We start from the raw sequence: 18,497 nt of genomic DNA on the forward strand, positions 1-18,497 counted from the left end.
TATCCTTATATTCTCCCTCTTTCTCCCTCATTTCCTACTTACTCTTCCTCCCTTAACTCTCCTTCCCATCCCCCCCTCCTGTCCTCACCGTCTCCTCTTTCTTTCTTTTTCTTCACTCTCCCTTTCCCCCCTCACGTCCTTACTCCTTACTCACCCTCCCATCCCTCCCTCCCTCCCCTCACCCACCCACCCATCCACCCATTCCTTACCCTGATAGATGCTCTGGATGGGTATAACCTCAGCCAGCAGGAGGGACGAGTTAGGGCCGCAAGTAGAAGCCGTCTCGTCCAGGCAAGTCGGGTCGTGGAACTTGAGGACCATCTTGCAGGGCTTGTAGAATGTGCGCTTGTTCTTCACGCCGAACCCAGAGCTCCTGAGGCCATGGTACATCCTCATGCGGCAGAAGAAGGAGGTGCCGTAGTTGTCTGTTTGGGGTAGAGGAGGGAGAGGGATGGCGTGAGAGATGCTGTAAAATAATTTGGTTGTTTGGTACCAAGTTGTCTGTTTTAGGGTAGTGAGCGCAGGAGAGGTGGCATGTGACATACTGTAAAAATATATAGTGTCATTGGGCAGGAAGGAAGTCAACGGAATAACCTATAAATGTGAATTGGGATAGTGAGCAGCTACGAACGTCCTTTGATCCTATAAAAGATAATATAAAACAGTTAATAAAAGGCCAAACACCCCCCTTGGCTGCCTACCTTTTATGGACTCGTTCCTGAAGGGGAGGTTGAGGCCGTGGATGATCTTGGAGGACAGGTTGATGGAGTCCTTGGGGTAGACGAAGTTGATGAAGGACTGCCCGATGAGCATGTCCTTAGGGAAGCCCAGCACGTCAGTGATGGCCGGGGACACCTGCAGCACCAGCCCGTCCTGCACACTGATGGCCACGGTGAACCCTCGCTGCAGGGGGGGGACAGAAAGGAGGGAAAAATTGTTAGGTTATCTAGAATCAATATGGAAGAAACAGGAGGAAAATTTATTTGACTTAAGAAGATTTGCAATAGGAGGAACAGGAGGAAAATTTAGTTGACTTATGAAGATTTGGAATAGGAGAAACAGGAGGAAAATTTAGTTGACTTATGAAGATTTGGAATAGGAGAAACAGGAGGAAAATTTAGTTGACTTAAGAAGATTTGCAATAGGAGAAACAGGAGGAAAATTTAGTTGACTTAAGAAGATTTGCAATAGGAGAAACAGGAGGAAAATTTAGTTGACTTATGAAGATTTGCAATAGGAGAAACAGGAGGAAAATTTAGTTGACTTATGAAGATTTGGAATAGGAGAAACAGGAGGAAAATTTAGTTGACTTAAGAAGATTTGCAATAGGAGAAACAGGAGGAAAATTTAGTTGACTTATGAAGATTTGGAATAGGAGAAACAGGAGGAAAATTTAGTTGACTTATGAAGATTTGCAATAGGAGAAACAGGAGGAAAATTTAGTTGACTTATGAAGATTTGCAATAGGAGAAACAGGAGGAAAATTTAGTTGACTTATGAAGATTTGCAATAGGAGAAACAGGAGGAGATTTAAAGCATCAAAGGGTACTACCACTTGATTTAGAAATGGAAAAAAATAATATTGACTAAAAAATTGAGTTCTTCGTAATGTTAACTAAATGGAAATTGAAATACTAAAGGCATATATAAGTAAAGGAATAAATTCATAAAACGTGAAGTAGAAAAAAAGAAACGAAGGCATGGAGGAGAGAAAAAGAGTAACATTAACGGAGAATATGGAGAAAAATGAAAATATGAAGACTGAAAAAAGGAACGGATTGAGAAAAGAACAGCAGGAGTACGTACCAAAAAAAAAGAAAAAAAAAAGAAAACAATAGAAAACAAAAGGACTCAATAGCACACAACTAGGAAATGAAAACAAAACCCATAAACAGCACCGAATCGAAACCCAATCAGATAACAACAGGCCATCAAAAGAATGAATAGCAAGTGTGAGGGAGGAGCAGGAAGAGTGGGTGCAGGAGCAGGAGACGCACTATAAATAAATACAAGCGAGCGACAAAAAACGGAACACTTATGAAGGAGGAGGAAACACTGCGACACAATAAATGATGCGACGGAAACAGGAATGGTGTGACCGAGGAAAACAACAGAGAGATGCAGAAATATGTGATGGAAAATAGATGAACGGAAGGGAAAATCGACATGGGGTAAAAAGCCGAGAGGAGAGTGATTATGTATAAGTGGTGATGATGATAATGAAGATAACAGGAAACAGAAGTATAGTAAATAAAGATGATTGCAAGAGTAAGGAGAGGATGAGGTTGGATATAGATGTGGTGGTTATAATGGTGATGAAGATGGTGGTGATGAAGATGGTGGTGGTGGTGGTGGGTGTAAATGCCGCCAATGAGAAAAGATAAAGAGGGAAAGGAAGGGAAGGGAAAACATGGAAAGAGATGAAAGGGAATGAAAGGGAAAGAAAGGGAAGGAAAAAACATGTTGAAAGGAAAAGATGATAGGAAAGGGGGAAAGAAAAGGAAAAATACAGAAGGAAAGGGAAGAGAAGGGAAGAACATGGAAAGAGATGAAAAGGAAAGGAGGGAAAAGTGTACAGAAAGAGGAGGAAAGAGAAAAATATGGGTATAGATGAAAGGAAAAAAGGATATGGAAAAATGTAAAGTGAAAAACTAGGAAGACTTGAAAACCTTACAATGAAAACAAACAGAAGAATGTGAAGGAAACTAATCACTATCACACCACACAACAGAGCGAGAGAGAGCGAGAGAGAGAGCGAGAGAGCGAGCGAGTGAGAGAGAGAGAAATAGCCTCAGCAGTATCGCCAGCACAGAGGAGGAAGTAGAATCAATAAACGAAATCGCATTGTTACCATATTGAAAAGGGATTGAGGAGGCATCGCGTTATATATGGTTGTCAAAGGAGAAGGATGTGTACTTGAAAGATAAAAGGGAAACTATGCATATTTTTAGCCTACTGATGAAAGGAAGGGAGAATGAGGAAGAAGGGAAGAAAGAGGAAGAGGGACAAGGGAAAGAAAGGGAGGAGAGAAAAGGAAGAGAGATGGGTAAGGGAGGGAGGGATGAAGGAGAGGAGAGAAGGAAAGAAAGGGAAAAGGGAAGGAAAGGAAGGATAGGAGAGGAAGAGAAGGGAAAGGGAGGGAGAAAGAGGAATAGGAAAGGAGGGACAGATAGAGGAAAGAGCAAGAAGGGAAGAAGAAGAGTAGAAAGTAAAAGTTATAAAAAAAAAGACTAAATAATCAAAACAAAATGAGATAAGAGAGTAAGAAAAACTAGGAAAAGAAACAAAACAAGAAAAGTGGAAACAAAAAAAACAAATGAAGAAAAGGATAAAAAAAACAAAATGGGAAAAACGTAAGAAAAAGAAGGAAAATAAGAGAAGGGAAAGGATAAAACAAGAACAGAAAAAATAAACCAAACAAAAAAAAAGATGAGGAAATAAAACATCAAAGCAAAACACAAATACAAGAGGACTAAAGAGGAGTGAAGAGGCAATAAAGAGGCACAATCACGGCTACTCACGGTACTCTTGAAGCTCTTGAGGAAGGCAGCGATGTCGTGAGTGTCGCGGGGAAGCTGCACCAACTCGGGACTGGCAAAGAGAACACCTGACGAGGGAAGAGAGAAGGGAGGCCGTGGTTACCGATGGAAGAAAAGGATGAAGAAAACAATGATGATGAAAAAGATCTCAATGATGAAGATACTGCTAATGTAGAAGATGGCAAATAACAATGATTAAGGTGATGATGAAGAGAGGAGGTCCTAATTAGTTACTGAGGGATGATGATGATGATGGTGGTGAAGATAGCAATGAAGAAGATAACAATGATAATAATGTAGATAATGATGATGATGACGAAGAGAGGAGGTCCTGGTTACTGGGGGAAGATGATGATGACAGAACTAGACTGAAAGCAATCTTATAATCAATGTGATACAGAATTTATATTTTTTGATCATTTTGCCATTCAACTTTCCTCTGTACCTACCTTTCCCTAACCCTCCCCTCGCAAACCTAACACTAAAAAAAGATCAATACATTCCTTATTTTCCTTTATAGAATAGTACAATGCAGGACTTTCTTTTTATTATTATCCTACCCTTCAATCATCTTCCATATCCCCTTAATCCACCCTCAAAAATGATAACAAAAGGTAAATAAACATATATACAAGCACATGAGTACACACCTTGCTCGGCAGACCGCTCCTTGATCTTCCTGATGTAGTTGAGGGCCTGGGTGTACACGAGGTTGGGTTGGTCGGCTCGCTCATCCCCGTCGTTGCTATGGCAGTTGAACGCCGAGCCGCCCTCCTCCATCCCCGTGGCAATGCCTGGCGGGGGTGGCGAGGAAGAGTGGGTTTAGTGAAGGAAGAGGAGAGAGAGAAGGAAAGGAAAGGAATGAGGTAATGTGAAGGGTGTAGAAGAGAAGAAGGAGGAGAATAAGCTGAGGCAGTCTAGGAAGAGGAAGAGAAGAGGAAGATGAAAAGGAAGGAATAAGGGAAGGGGGACAGGTGGAGATGGGCAAAGGAGGGGAAGTTAAGAGTGAAGGAAGAAAAGGAAGAGGAGGAGAGGATAAAAAGAGGAATGGAAGAAGAGGAAAACAAGAAGAAAACTGAATGAAATGGTTGGGATATGAAAAGAAAAAGAATGAAAGAAGAAAATAGAAAAAAAGGGCATAAAAATAAAAATGGAAGAGGAAAAGAAGAAAGCATAGAAAGAGGAATGGAAAAAGAGGAAAACAAGAAGAAAACTGAATGAAATGGTTGGGATATGAAAAGAAAAAGAATGAAAGAAGAAAATAGAAAAAAAGGGCATAAAAATAAAAATGGAAGAGGAAAAGAAGAAAGCATAGAAAGAGGAATGGAAAAAGAGGAAAACAAGAAGAAAACTGAATGGAATGGTTGGGATATGAAAAGAAAAAGAGTGAAAGAAGAAAATAGAAAAAAAGGGCATAAAAATAAAAATGGAAGAGGAAAAGAAGAAAGCATAAAAAGAGGAATGGAAAAAGAGGAAAAGAAGAAAACTGAATGAAATGGTTGGGATATGAAAACAAAGAGAATGGCAGAAAAAGAGGAGGGATAAAAGCCATGGATATAGACTGGAGCTTCTGATACCCTTGTGTGTGTGTGTGTGTGTGTGTGTGTGTGTGTGTGTGTGTGTGTGTGCAAAAATACATCTATATATGGAACTACTGACACCACACACACACACACAAAAACAATGTTAATACCCAGAAATACAAGGAAAATATATACGCTAAAAATACCAATGGAAAGTAAAGGCCCAGAAATACAAGGAAAATATAAACGCTAGAAATACCAATGGAAAGTAAAGGCCCAGAAATACAAGGAAAATATAAATGCTAGAAATACCAATGGAAAGTAAAGGCTCAGAAATACAAGGAAAATATAAATGCTAAAAATACTAATGGATAGTAAAGGAAGAGAAAAACAGGCAAAAAACACCATCATTTGACCAAAATAACAAGAAGAGGAAAGAAAAGCAGGCATAAAAAACACAATACCTTTAGAAAAAAAAGGAGTAAAAGAAAAAAATAAATAAAATAAATAAAAAAAACTCAAGCAGAGAAAGAAAAACAGCATACTAACATTATCAGTAAAAAAAGAAACTCAAAAACCAAAAAACATGCAAGAGAATGCAAAGACATTAAAATCAGGAATGTAAAAGAAAAAAACATTCAAGAAAACAAAGAAACTCAATAAGAAAAAACAAAGAAATACACACACACACACACACAATCAAAACACACAAACCAGGCCATAAAAGAAGAAAAACAAGCATAAAACACAAGAATTAAGAAGTACAAGAAAAGAAAAACATTAACAAGAGGAAGGAGGATTGGCATGTGAAGGAAGGGGAAGGGAGAGGAAAGGGAGATGGGAGAGGAGAAGGAGGTTGAAAGTGAAGGAAGAGAAGGAGGAAAGGATAGATGAAAGGAAAGAAATAAAGAGGAAAGATAAGGAAGAGGAGGATGACATAATTAACAAAGAAAAACAAACACACACACATACCAAAACACACTAACCTAACCTAAACGAAAACCTCTACAATAACACCCACACCCAAAACGTAACCCTGATCGGCCCTTACTGCTCGCTGTCTCGCTGGCCATATGGGGGTCATGGTGGTCCTGGCCCGCCCTCGTCTTCTCCTTCTCCTTCTTCTCCTCCTTGGCTAGCTTCTCCGCCTTCTCTACCTTCTTCTCCGTCTTCTCCTTGACCTTCTTCCGCTTGTGGTCTTTGTGCTTGGTCTCCTTGAGTCTGTTTTCACTACTGTGGGAGAGAAGGCAAGGAGATAGGAAGGAAGGAAGGAAGGGGGGGGGAGGAAGGGGAGGGAGGAAGGAAGGAAAGGGAGTAAGGATATAGACAGGAATAACATGAGGAAAAATAAATTAGAAAAATGTCATAACTGTGTTGAGCAGACATGGGATAATCGTAATCGATTACAATCGATTACAGTTTTTCAAGTAATCGATTACCCTCTTATTTTTTTAGTAATCGTAATCGAATACATTAAAAATGTAATCGCAATCGTGATTACTTTTGCGATTACATTAGCAAAGTTTTAGTTAATCGTTTCTCGTACAGCAAGTATGTAGCTACTCTAAATATCTGTAGTAATTCAACCAATTAAATATTCAGTATGGTGCATGTGTATGAAATTTGCAAGTTCACCTTTCAGTCCTTCCTGAAGTCACGATTGTAATCACGATTAATACATCATGTAATCGTAATCGATTACACCAAATTTTATTGTAATCGTAATCGTGAAAATATGAAGTAATCGTAATCGATTACATAACATGTCTGCCCCTTGCCTGGTGTTGAGATTATCAAGTGATTGACACACTGACTCACTAAATGAATGACTACCTCTTAAATGACAAATATATTGATTGGCTGACTGACTGATTGACTACAGTGAATTTCAAACTTACCAATATACATACTAACTGACTACAGCTTTATCAATTGTAATAATGACAAAGAATCAAATAAACCAATACGTAGGAGCTAGCAATCACACACACACACACACACACACACACACACCTGAAGTCAGCATTATCCCCGAACCCGCTGCTGTGGCTGGACCCGCTGTTGAGACTTTTGCTTCCGCTGTAACTGCTGTGGAGGAGAAAAAGAAAAGACACGGGTTAGGGAGGAATACTTGGAGAAAGATGAATCACAGGAAACAGTAACTATGGTATTGCTAAAAAGATGATGTATGATAAATTTTCAACACAGAGAAACATGGTAGTGAGAGGGGTGCTTGGAGAAAGATGAATCACAGGAAACAGTAACTATGGTATTGCTTGATTAAAAGATGATGTATGCTAAATTTTCAACACAGAGAAACAGGTTGTAATAGTGAGGCATTGCTGTGAAGAAGGAAGAGAAAAAGAAATAACAGGGAAAAGACATAGTGGGATTGTTAAAAAGACGATGTATGCTAAATTTCCAACACAGAGAAAGATATTGTAATAGTGAGGCATTGCTGTGAAGAAGGAAGAGAAAAAGAAATAACAGGGAAAAGACATAGTGGGATTGTTAAAAAGATGGTCTGCTAAATTTGTTTGTGCGAGCCCGAACTAAACCGCTCTCCCAAGTTTGTTTGTTTGTTTACTAAAAGATGGAAAAGAGACGACTACAGCAATTTAGTATAGTGAAAAGTTAATGTAGTAGTAGTAGTAGTAGTAGTAGTAGTAGTAGTAGTAGTAGTAGTGGTGGTGGTGGTGGTGGTGGTGAAGGTGGTGTTGGTGTTGCTGATGAAGCACACACACACACACACACACACACACACACACACACACACACACACACACACACACACACACACGGGCGTCAAAAGAAAATGAGATAAACAAAAAGGATGAAAAAAGTGAGAAAAGAAGAAAAGGAGGAGGAGGAGGAGGAGGAGGAAGAGAAGGATCTAGTAGTTAATGAGATTGTTATATAAAAGAGAATAATAAGAAAAAAAGAGATAAAGAGGATGAAGGGGAGAAGGGGAGGAAGATAGTGAGGAGAGGGGAAGAGAAAAGAGATGGGAAGGGAGAGAGAGAGAGAGAGAGAGAGAGAGAGAGAGAGAGAGAGAGAGAGAGAGAGAGAGAGAGAGAGAGAGAGAGAGAGAGAGAGAGAGAGAGAGAGAGAAGAGGGAGGTGAAGGAAGGGAAGAGGAAGGGAATGGGTGACCGACAAGAAATATAAGTCAAGGTTGATGGTAAAGAGAAGGGAGGGGAGGGGAAAGGAAGGGAAAGGAAAGTAAGGGAAAGAAAAGGATGGGAAGGGAAGAATAAAAAGTGATAGGTAATGTCAGATGGTGATGGTGGAGGTGGTGGTGGTGGTGATGATGATAGTGGTGTTGGTGGTGGTGATGAAGTCTTGCCCTTATCAGCATTAGAAGCCATACACATGATAAGCCGGTTGCATAACACACACACACACACACACACACACACACACACACACACACACACACACACACGCCATATGTACCGACACATGAGTACACACAAACCAAAGGTGAGTAATTTAATCTCCTCCTCCTCCTCCTCCTCGTCATCTTCCTCTTTCTCCTCCTCAATTTTTCTCTTCAATCATTCCTTCTCATTCTCCTTCAATTTATCTTCGTAGTAAATTCTCTTTCCTCCTCCTCCTCCTCCTCCTCCTTTTCTTTCTCATTTTTCTGTTTTCCTTCCTATTTTCTTCCTCCTCTTCTTCTCTTTATCTCCTCCTTTTCTACTTTTCTTTCTTCTTTTTCTGTTTTCCTTTCTATTTTTTCTAGTTTCTCTTCTTCCCCTTCTTCTCCTCTTCCTCTTCTTCCTCCTTTCTCGTTTTCCTCTCCTATTCTTCTTTCTCATCCTTCCTATGTTTATATTTCTCTGCTATTTCCCTTCTCCTCCTCCTTCTCCTATATCTCCTCTTTTTCTTCTATCCGTTTCTCCTCCTGTTTTTCTTTCCTTCTCTTCCTTCTCCTTCTGTTTCTCTTCCTCTGTAATTCCTTTTCTTTCCACTCTTCTTCTTCTTCTTCTTCTTCTTCTTCTTCTTCTTCTTCTTCTTCTTCTTCTTCCTCCTCTCACCTGTCCTGCCTCATAATTACCTGCCCGAGTTGTTACCTGACACGACTTAGAGCATATTAACACCTGGATTACTGATGATGATGATGATGATGATGATGTCACCTGCCTTGCTTTGAACACCTGTTGATTGCTCTCTCTCTCTCTCTTACCTGTTCACTACATTTTCTTTTTTTTCTGCTTTTTTTTCCCTCCTTAACCTCCTACTCCTCCTCTTCCTCTTCTTGTTCCTGGTCCTCCTCCTCCTCCTCCTCCTCCTCCTCCTCCTCGTCCTTCTTCCTGGTCTTCCTCCTCCTCCTCCTCTTCACCGACATTATAATCATTATCATAAATTTTTCCTCTTTTTTTACTTGTTTTTCTTCTTGTTTTTCCTTTTATCTCATTCGCCTCTTCCTCCTCCTCCTCCTCTTCCTCCTCCTTGACCTTCCAATCTAATCCTTTCACGCATTGTAGATCTTATTCTCCTTATTTTTTTCTCCTCTTCTTCCTCCTCCTCTTTCTTATTTCCATTTTCTCTTTAGTTTTTCTTTTCTTCTTCTTTTTTTCTTGCATATTTCCTCTATCCTTCTTCTCTCCTCCTCTTTTTCTTTCCTTCTTTCTCTCTTTTTTATTTTATGTCTTTTTTCTTACATAATTCCTCTTTCCTTCTTCTCTCCTCCTTTTTTTCTTTCCTTCTTTCTTTCTCTCTTTTTCTTCGACTGCATTTTCTTTACTTTCTCCTCCTCCTCCATTCTTTCTCTCTTTCTTTTTCTCTTCCTCCTCCTCCTCCTCCCTTGTCTCATTAAGCTGACCTTGCCTGAGAATAGGTAACCCCCCTCCCTCTTTCGTTTCCCTTTCCTTTCTCTCTCTCTCTCTCTCTCTAAACGGATATAAGAAAGAAAGAAGAAGGATGAGGATCAGAGAGAGAGAGAGAGAGAGAGAGAGAGAGAGAGAGAGAGAGAGAGAGAGAGAGAGAGAGAGAGAGAGAGAGAGAGAGAGAGAGAGAGAGAGAGAGAGAGAGAGAGAGAGAGAATCACACAATAGGTTTACAGGTGGCTAAAGATGACAGGATAACCCCTCCCTCCGAAGGCAATGACCCTCTCTCTCTCTCTCTCTCTCTCTCTCTCAAGAAGTTCTTCCCCTATTTTCTCTTTTTGATCTGGAACGTTTTTTTTTTTTTTTGGCTATTGTGTCTTCTTCTTCTTCTTCTTCTTCTTCTTCTTCTTCTTCTTTTTCCTCTTCTAAGCACCTGTTCTTCTTCTTATTATTATTTACTCTTCCTCTTTTTCTTTTCCTACTTCTCCCTCTTCTTCATCTTCTTTCTCCTCTAAGCATCTGTCCCTTCTTCATTTTTTCTTCATTTTCTTCTTCTTCTTCTTCTTCTTCTTCCCCTGTACCTCCTTTTTTCTCTACCTCCAGCACCTGTCCTTCCTCCTCCTCCTCCTCCTCCTCCTCCTCCTCCTCCTCCTCCCCGCAACCCAGCATTGTGGCGTGAAGCAGGTGCCTGTGTGTGTGTGTGTGTGTGTGTGTGTGTGTGTGTGTGTGTGTGTGTGTGTGTGTGTTTTCAAAAGAGCACTTGGATACAATCACGTCCTCGTCCTGTTCTCATTCCTCCTCCTCCTACTCCTCCTTCTCCTCCTCCTCTATTTTCAGGGTTATCATCATCATCATCATCAGAATATAACTGCATTTCCCAAGATATTAAAGCATACAATTGACGGAGAGATTGTTGTGATAGTAAAGAGATGGGTAAAGAAGGGCAGAGAGAGAAAATGAGAGGAGAGGAAAGAAGAGGAGAAAAAAGGTGAGAAAAGGAAAGGAAAGGAGAGGAAAAGAAAGGAAGGAAAATAAAATAAAAGCATGTAAAGGAAATTGAAAGGCAGGTAGAAAAAGGACGGAAATTAAAATGAAGAAAGGAGTGGAGAGGAAAAGAAAGAAAAGGAAACTAAGAGAATGGAAGGGATGGAAAGGTATGGGAAGAAAAGCCAAGGAAATTGAAAGGAAGAGAAGGATATGAGATTAACGGAAAATAGGAAAATAAAGAAATGGAAAAGAAAAATAAGTGAAAGGAAGGAAAGGGAGATGATAGGAAGTTAAAGATAAAGGAAGGGAAGAAAAATAAAGAAATGAAAACTAATGGAAAGGAAAGAAAAGTGAGATGGTGGGAAAGAGAGGAAAGGGAAACAGTAGAAAATAAAGAGAAAAAAAAGAAAAAAAGGAAGGAAAGTTAAATAGAAAGAAGGGGAAGGGAATACAAGAAAAGGAAAGTTAAAGAAGGGTAAGGGAAGGGAAGGAAAGGAAAGGGTAGGGAATGGAAGGGAAAGCAAGGGAGGGGAAGGGAATACAAGAGAAGGGAAGTTAAGCAAAGGGAAGGGAAGAGAAGGAAAGTTAAAGGTAGGGAATGGAAGGGAAAGCAAGGGAGGGGAAGGGAATACAAGAGAAGGGAAGTCAAGCAAAAATAAGGGAGAAGAAGGGAAGGAAAGTTAAGGGAAGGGAAAGGAAGGGAAGGGAAGCGAAGGGCAAGGCAGAGCAAGACAAGGATGTGAACAAGCGGCCTCACCTCCACCCCTGATAACGAGGTCACGGAAGGACGTTGAGCAAAAGAGAAAACAAAAAGAAAAAGGAAAAAGAAGAAGAAAAAAGGGAGTGCGTAGGCGGGAAGGAATGTATGGCGTCTATGGTTGTGTATGGCTCTTTGTGTGGCGTGTGGCAAGTGAGGGAACTGACATAGAGGAGCAGAAGAAGAAAGAAACAGCCTTTGCACAAGTTTATGCTATACGTGGCTTCTTTCTTTCTCTCACTCTCGTTTTATCTCGTTCTCGTCGCATCTAAACCTGTTTCCTCTTGAAAAACGCCGCCTAAGAGGAAAACTGATCGAGTGCTTTAAATACTTAACGGTTTTACCAACGTGGATCCGACCACGCTGTTTGTGATGGATGATCCGACGCGAACGAAAAATAATGGCGCTAAACTCAAATGTAGACAAGTTCATTCAGAGTGCACAAAATTCTTTTTCACTAATGCTGTCGTTCGAAATTGAAACAGATTACCACCATCAGCGGTACAGTGTAACTCGATTGCATCGTTTAAGAATAATCTTGACCGCTATCTCCTCCATCTCAATGTTCACTAGGTCAGTTTCAACGCCATGGTGGCCGCATAACAACTGTAACTTAGGTTTAAGACAGACCACCTAGTTTGGGCCTTAGGGCCTGTGTGGTCTGGTTATCTATGTAATTCTCTCTCTCTCTCTCTCTCTCTCTCTCTCTCTCTCTCTCTCTCTCTCTCTCTCTTACCTCTTCTGCGAGGGCCCCTGGGAGGATGACTCAAGGGACCCGTAGGCGGACTCCTGCTGGCCGGGGTTCTTGGCGTCGTCGATGGCCTGCTCCTGCTCCTCCATGGTCACGGCTGGGGGAGAGAGGGGGAGAAGGGTGGTTAGTGTGGGGGTGGGGAGATCATGGGTGGTGGGGATGAATGAGGGGGGAGAGGGGAGATGAAGGGAACGAACACAAAGAAACACAAAGGAAGAACAAACAACAGCAGACCAGCTGGTCCTTACGAGGCTGTTTGTGACAAGCTACACTAACTATCTAATCAAAGGTGGAAGGTGAAGGACAGCAAAGGCGAAGGCTCCTCCCCAAAGCTGGCAGGAAAGGAAAAGAAAAAGGGAGGAAAAGAGGGGAGTGAAGTAGGGGAAGAGGGGAAATTAGGGAAGAAAAGAGGGAAGGAGAGGAAAGAAGGGAGAAAAAGGTGAAAGGAAGGATAGAAGGGTAGGAAAGATGGGAGGGAGGGAGGGAAAGAAGGAAAGTGGCAAGGAGGAGAAAGGTAAGGAAAGGGAAAGAAAGAAGGAAAGAGTGGAGGGAAGAAGTGAAGGAAAGGAGAGGAAAGGAAAGAGTCAGAGGTAAGAAAAAGGAAAGGAAAAGAAGAGAAGAGGGAGAGAAAGAAAGAAGGAAAGAATGGAAGGATAGAGGCGAAGAAGGGAAGGAGGAATGGGAGAGAAAGATGAGGCGAGGAGGGAAAGGGGAGGAGATGAGAAGGGAGGGAAAGGAAATGAAGTGAATAGAAGGGAAAAATAAGTAAAGGAAGTGAGGAAGGGAAGGAAGGGGGGGAAGAAAAAATGGAGAAGAAGGAATGAAGGTAGTCAGCAAGAAAAGAAAAAAAGAAAGAAAAGAAGAGCAAAAGGAAGTGGATCTGATGAGCGTGGGACGGCGAAAAAAAAGAAAAAATAATGGTACTAGATTTTTATTTGTTTTTTATCTTGTTTTGGTTGTTTTCCTTATTATTTCTCGAGTGTTTGTGCGGCCGAGGAGGAGGGGAAGAAAATGAGGGGGGGAGGAGGAGGAGGAGGAGGAGGAGGAGGAGGAGGAGGAGGAGGAGGAAGTAGAAGTAAGGGAGAGAGGAAGGGAAAGGGAGAGAATAAGTTGGAGGAAAAAAATAAAAGAGGAGTCGGAGGGAAAACTTAACAGGGAGAGAAGAAAACCCGGAAGAAGAAGAAGAAGAAGAAGAAGAAGAAGAAGAAGAAGAAAAGAAGAAAGAAATAACGAAAAAAAAAGAAGAAAAAGAATATGAAGGAGAAAAAGAAGAAGAAAGAAATAACGAAAAAGAAGAAGAAAAGGAAAATGAAGGAGAAAAAGAAAAAGAAAAAGAAGAAGAAGGAGAAGAAGAAAAAAAGAAGAAGAAGAAGAAGAGGAAGAAGAGGAGGAAGAAGAAGAAAGAAAGAACGAAAAAGAAGACGAAAAAGAAAATGAAGGAGAAAAAGAAGAAGAAAAAGGAGAAGAAGAAAGAAGAAGAAGAAGAAGAAGAAGAAGAAGAGGAGGAGGAGGAGGAAAAAAGGTTCTGCAAGGTCCTATATTGCATCGTGTGTGTGTGTGTGTGTGTGTGTGTGTGTGTGTGTGTGTGTGTGTGTGTGACGTGTTCCGGCAGGTGCGTGACGTGTTGGAGCATGTCCGTGACGCTGAGCTCTCTCTCCCTCCCTACCTGTTTTTTTTTTTTTCTTTCTTTTTGCTAAACTTTAAAGGGTTTTGTGACCAGGTGGAAAAATGTCGTAAAGTCGCGAATAAGAAAGATTTTTATGCTCTCTCTCTCTCTCTCTCTCTCTCTCTAACCTTAAACCATCTCTCACCTTTCCCTTCTCTTATTTCTCCTCTCTCTCTCTCTCTCTCTCTCTCTCTCTCTCTCTTACGTTAATCCATCTCTCACCATTCCCCTCTTTCTCCTCCTTCCTTTCCCCTCTTCCTCTCCTTTTTCCCTTTCTTTTTTCCTCTATTTTCTTACCTTGATTCTTTCCTTTCTTTCCCTTTCCTTCTCTTCCCTCCATTCCCTTTCCTCCTTCCTTTTCCTCCCTTTCCACCCTTTCTCTCTCCTCATTATATCTCTCCTCCTTTCCCCTCTCTCTTCCTCTCCATTCCATCTCTCTCTTCCTCTCTGTCTTTTCCTCCTTCCTCTCTCCAGTTGTTCACTTTCCTTCTTCCTCCCTCCTCTCCCTCCCTCCCACCCCCCGCACTCAGGAATCCTTTTCAGTCACCCCGGGAACCCCAGCCAGGTGTGAACAGGTATGCAATAAGTAGAAGGATGCCGGGTGAGGTAACGTCTGCAAGAAGATATGCCTGACATTATCAATATTATTATTATTATTACTACTACTACTATTACTACTACTATTACTGCTATTGTACGATATGATATAGGAAGAAAGGGAGAGTGGGGGAAGAGGAAGAGGAGAAGGGAAAAGGGAGGGAAAGGGGAGTAAAGGGAAAGGGAGAGAGAGAGGAAGGGGAGGGGATAAGTGAAAAGGAAAGTAAGAGAAGAGAAGGGAAGGGATGGGAAAGAGAAAGGGATGGGATGGGAAGGGAGGGGAAGGGAAAGGAAGGAGATAAACGGAAAGGAAAGGAAAGGAAAACAAAACAAAAGAAATGGAAGAGAAGGAAGGAAAAGAAAGAAAGCGCAGAGGGGAGAAAAGGAAAGGAAGGCGAAGGAAGGGAAAGGGAAGGAAAGGGAGGAGGCAGTGTAGGAATGGAGATTAAGCAAAAGATAAAAAAAAAAGGAAAAGGTGAAGGAGATAAAGCAAAGGTTAAGAGAAAGAAAGAAAAAAAGATAACAGCGAAAGGCAAGAGATTAGAATATAGGTCAAAATATATGAAGAGACAGACAGACAGACAGACAGATAGACAGACAGACAAATGGAGATAGGGACCGCTTGATAGACAGGAAAAAGGAGGAGGAGGAAGAGGAGAGGAGGTGAGATGGGCGAAGTAAAAGAAGGGAAGGAGGAAAGGGGGAGAGGAAAAAAAAGAAGGGAAGAAAGGGAAGGTGAAAGGGATAAAAAGGAGGAAGGGAGAAAAGAAGGTCAGTAGGGTAGAGAAAGGGGAGAGAGAGAGAAGGGAGAAACATGGGTCGTGAATGAGAGGGGAGGAGAAGAGAGGGAAGGAGGGGGATGGGAAGGAAAGAGAAGGGGGTCACAGGAGGATGAGAAGAGAAGGGGGAGATGAAAGGGTAAGGGAAAGGAAGGAATGGGAATAGAGAAAGGAGGAAAGGGGAAGGAAAAGAACGGAAAGGAAGGAAGGGGAATAGAGAAAGGAGGAAAGGGGAAGGAAAAGAACGGAAAGGAAGGAATGGGAATAGAGAAAGGAGGAAAGGGGAAGGAAAAGAACGGAAAGGAAGGGAAATAAAGAAAGGAGGAAAGGGGAAGGAGAAGGGAAAGGAAGGAAGGGGAATGAAGAAAGGAGAAAAGGGGAAGGAGAAGAAGGGAAAGGAAGGAAGGAGGAAAGGAGAAGAAAAGGGAAAAGGAGGGGAAGGGAAGGGCAGAAAAGGAGGAAAGGGAGGGAAAGGGAGAAGGGGAAACGGAAGGAAAGGAGAGGGAAGAGGAAGAGGAGGGGAGAGAAAAGGGAAATTAGAGGAAAAAGGAAGTAGAGGGAGAAAGGGAAAAAAGAGCGAAGAAAAATGGGAAAAAAAAAGAGGAAAGGGGAGAAGAGGAAAAAGTGGAAAGGGAGGGAAGGGGAGAGGAGGGAAGGGGGGGGGAGGGATGATCACGTGTACAGAGTTGGAAGTGTCAGAAATAGAGTGACCGACCAGAGAGGAGGAAAAAAGAGAGGGAGGGGAGGAAAGGGAGGGGAGGAAAAAGGGGGGAGGGGAGGGGAGGATAAAGGTGACAGTCTCCCTTCGACAACGTGAATGGACACACACACACACACACACACACACACACACACACACACACACACACACTTTCTCTTTCTTTTCTCTTTACTTTTATTTTCTGGTGTCTGTTTTTCCTATGTATTTCTATGTATTCCTATGTATTCCTCCTCCTCTCTCTCTCTCTCTCTCTCTCTCTCTCTCTCTCTCTCTCTCTCTCTCTCTCTCTCTTCACTGTTATGAGGAGAGAAGAGAAATAAGGAGAGGAAAGGAAAAAGGATAAAATGGAAGGAGAGAAAAAGGAAGGAAGGGAGAAGAGAGAATGAGAAAGAGAACAACAACAAACGGTAAAGAAAGAAAGGGAGAAGAGAAGAGAAAGAAAGGAGAGGAGAATGGAAAGAAAGAAAGAAAAGAAGAAAACTAGAAAGAAAGAAAGAGAGGAGGAAAAAGAAGGAGGAGGAAGAGGACAGGAGGAAAAAAAATGGAGAGAGGAGGAAAGGAGGGAGGAAGAGAGGGAGGGAGAGGAGAGGAGAGGGATAAGACTGCAAAAACAAGCTCAACTAAGGAGAAGAAGAAGAAGAAGAAGAAGAAGAAGAAGAAGAAGAAGAAGAAGAAAAATAATACTAATAATAATAAAAAGAAGAAGAAGAAGCAGAAGGAAAAAAAGACAAAGAAGAAATATAAAAATAACAATAACAATAAGAAGAAGAAAGAGAAGGAGGAAGAGAAAGCAGAGGAGGAGGAGGAGGAGGAGGAGGAGGAGTGGATCGTGAGTCTTGCCGCCATTGTTTGTAAGCGTCATAAGGTGAGCTTCCCCCCCACCCCCCCTTGCACCGCCCTCCCCCGGCCCCCCCCTTGGTTACCTGGCTCAAGGATGCGACCCTCACCTGCCTCAACCCCCCCTCGTTACCTGCCTCACTTGACCCCCCCGCACACCTGCCTGACCTGCCTCACGCACCTTACACAAAGAAGAGAAAAAGCAGAGGAGAAAAACTAAGAGAGAAGAGGAGAAAGGGAAGTGAAGAAGAGAAGAGGAGAGGGAAGGAAAGAGAATTAAGAAAAGGTGAGAAAGAAAAGGAAGGAAGAGAATAGGAAGAAAGAAAAAAAAGAAAGAGAAAAGGAAGAAAGAGAAAAGGAAAACAGAGAAAAGGAAGAAAGAGAAAGGGAAGAGAAAAGGAGAGTAAGAAATGATATGAAAAAGGAAAGGAAAAGTAGGAAACGTGAGAAGAGAGGCGAGGAATAAAGAAAGAGATGATAAGAGTAAGGAGTAAATATTAAGGAAAGAAGATACGAGAAAACGAGAGAGAGAGAGAGAGAGAGAGAGAGAGAGAGAGAGAGAGAGAGAGAGAGAGAGAGAGAGAGAGAGAGAGAAGTGAAGAGGGAGGGAGAAGAGAGGACAGAAGGAGTAAAAAAATATGAGAAAGAGAGGAGAGAATATAAGAGAAAATTGGAACGAAAGAAAAATGAGGAAACAAGAGAAGAATGTGGATAAGAAGAATCTCTCTCTCTCTCTCTCTCTCTAATCAAATCACAAGCAACAGACTTATGAAAGCTTATGCGTGGGAAGAAGAAGAAGAAGAAGAAGAAAAAGAGGAAGAAGGAGGAGGAGGAGGAGGAGGAGGAGGAGGAGGAGCTTTTCTACACAATCCAATAAGTGCACCGGCGTTCCTTTACAGGTGGGTGTGTGTGTGTGTGTGTGTGTGTGTGTACTGTCTGAACGCAACGTGCCTTCATAGGTCAAGGACACACACACACACACACACACACACACACACACACACACACACACACACACACACGTCTGTTTAATGATCTCTGTCTTATTCTCGCCACGAGAGAGAGAGAGAGAGAGAGAGAGAGAGAGAGAGAGAGAGAGAGAGAGAGAGAGAGAGAGAGAGAGAGAGAGAGAGAGAGAGAGAGAGAGAGAGAGAGAGACACTCAAACACACACACACACACAAAAAAAAAGACATCAAATAAATAAAATAAACCAGAGAGAGAGAGAGAGAGAGAGAGAGAGAGAGAGAGAGAGAGATGGGAGTTTGATGTTTTGTTCCTCCAGTCACGTTTATGTGCGCCGCGGGCCACGTGTGTGTGTGTGTGTGTGTGTTATCTCATTCTATAGTTAAATAATCTGTTGGCCCGTCTCCCTTCCCTCCCCTTCTTGCTTCCTCCTCCTCCTCCTCCTCTCTCCTCCTCTTTATTTTCCTCATTCTTCCTCATTGCTTATTTGCTTTGATTACTTCTTTATCCCCTTCCTCCTCCTCCTCCTCCTCTTCCTCCTTCT

The 18,497-nt window shown here is 41.9% G+C and overlaps 1 protein-coding gene and 1 long non-coding RNA gene across 31 annotated transcripts in view; both read right to left on the reverse strand.

Moving 5' to 3' along the window:
- The window catches only part of LOC127004981 (period circadian protein-like), a 141,040-nt gene that overhangs the window by 25,496 nt on the left and 97,047 nt on the right, over positions 1-18,497 (reverse strand). The gene's annotated exons all lie outside the window — the stretch shown is intronic.
- On the reverse strand, positions 7,071-12,437 carry LOC127004983 (uncharacterized). The gene is made up of 2 exons (XR_007758184.1): positions 12,374-12,437; positions 7,071-7,150 (listed from the first exon to the last, which is right to left on the reverse strand). It is a non-coding gene; the product is annotated as an uncharacterized LOC127004983 (long non-coding RNA).

This window comes from Eriocheir sinensis, chromosome 29 (assembly GCF_024679095.1).
Source record: "Eriocheir sinensis breed Jianghai 21 chromosome 29, ASM2467909v1, whole genome shotgun sequence".
NCBI lineage: Eukaryota > Metazoa > Arthropoda > Malacostraca > Decapoda > Varunidae > Eriocheir > Eriocheir sinensis.